This window comes from Euprymna scolopes, chromosome 24 (genome assembly GCF_053919585.1).
Source record: "Euprymna scolopes isolate OS-2025 chromosome 24, ASM5391958v1, whole genome shotgun sequence".
NCBI classification, from domain to species: Eukaryota; Metazoa; Mollusca; class Cephalopoda; order Sepiida; family Sepiolidae; genus Euprymna; species Euprymna scolopes.
Window position 1 is genome coordinate 91,731,068 of NC_136505.1, and position 3,688 is coordinate 91,734,755.

Below are 3,688 nucleotides of genomic sequence, written 5' to 3' on the forward strand. Positions count from 1 at the left end.
TATTATTCCTGTGAATGGGGCATTAGAAAGGTAATCTCTCGGACAAAAGATATCAAAAAATTGGAAAAAATCGTACATTATTTCATGTTGAAATGTTGTTCTGTTTGAAATAGGGGGGGGGGCGTCAGATAAAAACCTTGCTTTTGACGCTATTTGCAAACCATGCATGCACAAATCGTCTATATGTTTTTTAATTTAAATAGCTAAATTTGCGATGTTAACACATCTGCATTACTGGACATAAATAAAAGGGTTTGGTTGCTAACTTGAGTTATGCGAGTTCATGCCTGACGTGCGTCAACCTTTTTTTTTTTGCTTACAAAATTTTGCTTTTGTTTTTGTATTTTTTTCACAACTGCCACCCCCACCCCTGTTGTCACAATTTGTTTGCCCTACCCCCTGTCACTAGTAATGTATACGTCAAAAGGTATGCAAGATATTATGTGTCGTTAAAATGTTTTTCAATTTATTTTTCTAAATAAAATTGGTATTTCTCTACTGAAAATATTTTTAGTTAAAAGTGTATTTTTGTAAATATTTTTCTTTTATGTTTTTTTGTAAATATTTGTTTCATTTATGTTTTTTGTAAATATATATTTTTTTTTTGTTGTTTTTCAATTTTGGAAATGAGTATTGATTATTATTGGGATTTTTCCGACTATTGTTCTCATCTTTAGTGTTATTTTCACAAAGTTTCGGTTGATGTAACCTCCAACCTTCTTTAAGTGTATCTTGTCAAACTCAAGGAATCTTGCTGTCAAACTTGGGAATCTGCACGGAATTTTTAACAAAATTTTTAATTGTTCCATCATGGCTGAATAGAAGTCCTAAGTAATTTGCAATTGTATTTTGGAGTGCCGCCCTCATACTGAGGATTAAACCTTTAATGTAACTTATAACTGAAATTTAATTTACCCACTACACCATGGGTCCTTGCAGACAATTCTAGTATAAATTTAATTGACCTCGTTTATTAGTCAGCACCGCAGAAGTTTGTCATCCTCAACAAGCTTCTGACTTATGGTACATTTTTGTTTAGGGTCAGATAATCCCAGGATTGTTTTTATTTTAAGGTTGCTTGGGCTAATGCATTCATTACCAAAGTTGTGTTCAAAGAATTCCAATGAGTTCTTGTTATACTCACAGTTGCCGCCAATCAGGGTGAAACCTTTTTTGCAAAGTCGTTGGAATATTGTATGGAGGTTCTGGCCGTGATCCTGTTGGTCTGATCCAAAACAAAGGATTAATGTTGATGGATCCCTTAATCCCTGAAAGTGTTTGACTGACTTTTTCTTGGAATATCTTACTGGTAGAGTTGAGAAAGAATAGCCTTTTGTACCTGTACAGATCTAGGTACAGATCTAGGTGCAGATCTAGGTACAGATCTAGGTGCAGATCTAGGTACAGATCTAGGTACAGATCTAGGTGCAGATCTAGGTGCAGATCTAGGTACAGATCTAGGTGCAGATCTAGGTGCAGATCTAGGTGCAGATCTAGGTGCAGATCTAGGTACAGATCTAGGTGCAGATCTAGGTGCAGATCTAGGTGCAGATCTAGGTACAGATCTAGGTGCAGATCTAGGTGCAGATCTAGGTGCAGATCTAGGTACAGATCTAGGTGCAGATCTAGGTACAGATCTAGGTGCAGATCTAGGTACAGATCTAGGTACAGATCTAGGTACAGATCTAGGTGCAGATCTAGGTACAGATCTAGGTACAGATCTAGGTACAGATCTAGGTGCGTTGCAAATGTTGTTATGTATTAGGATTCTTCAGCTAGTTTGAACAGGTCATAACTCTGATTGAGGACTAATTTGATAAATATGTTTGACTCCTAATAGAATGGTTTCAATTCATCAAATGTAGGGGTTGGATGCCGTTCCCGTTTGATAGCTTTACTGCTGTCATGTCGATGCGAACTGATTTTGTTTTGGTAGTTTTTGATATAACTATAATAGGAGACCCCCAAGTATTTTTTTAAGCATTTTTTAAAGTTTTTTTTTTTTTAAACAGTTTGTCGGTTTATTTTAAACTAGCAGAGAACCCCACCTGACTATAACTTGGATGTCTTCAAGTCCAACATAAACAAATTCCTGATGAACCGCCCCCTTAAGTAAGACACTTTATCAAATCTCCAATACTAACGATTACTATGATATTGTCCCATTGATTACTTGTAAACGCAATGACCCTTATCCCCGAGTGCCTTCCGGGCCTTGATAAGCAGTGACTACCATGAAAAAAAAAAAAAAAAAAAAAAAAAAAAGGGCGCTCAGCTTTGCCTGGTCATAAAATTCGCTCATGAGATTTTAATTTGTTCAGATTCGTATGTTTTAAGATATAGAGTCACGATTTCAAAAGTAAACCCCCCCCAAAAAAAAAAAACAGTATTTGGGTTTCATCAGAAGCAAAACCGAAAGCAAAACTAGCATTCCAAAGCTGGTGACGTTACCACTGTACCAACGTGACACGTATATGAATTGATTAAAAATAGAACTGATTAAAAATAAACTAAACTAAAATGAATATACAAATGTATAAAAATTTTTCAATTTTGATCCCTTAAACACTATTTTAACCAGCTAAAGACCCATAAAAGAAGGGTCCATAAAAAATCCAATCATTAGAGGCCCCTAGCGTCACTCTGCAAGTTTTAGTTTTGGAAGAAATAGCGTTTGAAAATATGGAGACAGACAGACAGACAGCCTTATGCATATATTAAAATAATAGAAAATCCACTGTTTATAAAGCACTGTGAAAATGAAATTCAAATTATGACAGTTAAAAGACTTTTTATTTTTAATAAATATTTATTTCAAAATTCTAATTTTCGGCCTTCGTCAGGAGAATTTAGGCAATATGTTTTTGTTTTTTTTTTGTTTTTTTTTTTTCCTTACTTGACATGATGGTGTTTTTTTTTTTTTATTGTTCTTACTTGACATGATGATGTTTTTTTTTTTTTGTTCTTACTTGACATGATGGTGTTTTTTTTGTTTTTTTTTCCTTACTTGACATGATGGTGTGTTTTTTTTTTATTGTTCTTACTTGACATGATGATGTTTTTTTTTTTTTGTTCTTACTTGACATGATGGTGTTTTTTTTTTTTTGTTCTTACTTGACATGATGGTGTTTTTTTTTTTATTGTTCTTACTTGACATGATGATGTTTTTTTTTTTTTGTTCTTACTTGACATGATGGTGTTTTTTTTTTATTGTTCTTACTTGACATGATGATGTTTTTTTTTTTTTGTTCTTACTTGACATGATGGTGTTTTTTTTGTTTTTTTTTCCTTACTTGACATGATGGTGTGTTTTTTTTTTATTGTTCTTACTTGACATGATGATGTTTTTTTTTTTTTGTTCTTACTTGACATGATGGTGTTTTTTTTTTTTTGTTCTTACTTGACATGATGGTGTTTTTTTTTTTATTGTTCTTACTTGACATGATGATGTTTTTTTTTTTTTGTTCTTACTTGACATGATGGTGTTTTTTTTTTATTGTTCTTACTTGACATGATGATGTTTTTTTTTTTTTGTTCTTACTTGACATGATGGTGTTTTTTTTGTTTTTTTTTCCTTACTTGACATGATGGTGTGTTTTTTTTTTATTGTTCTTACTTGACATGATGATGTTTTTTTTTTTTTGTTCTTACTTGACATGATGGTGTTTTTTTTGTTTTTTTTTCCTTA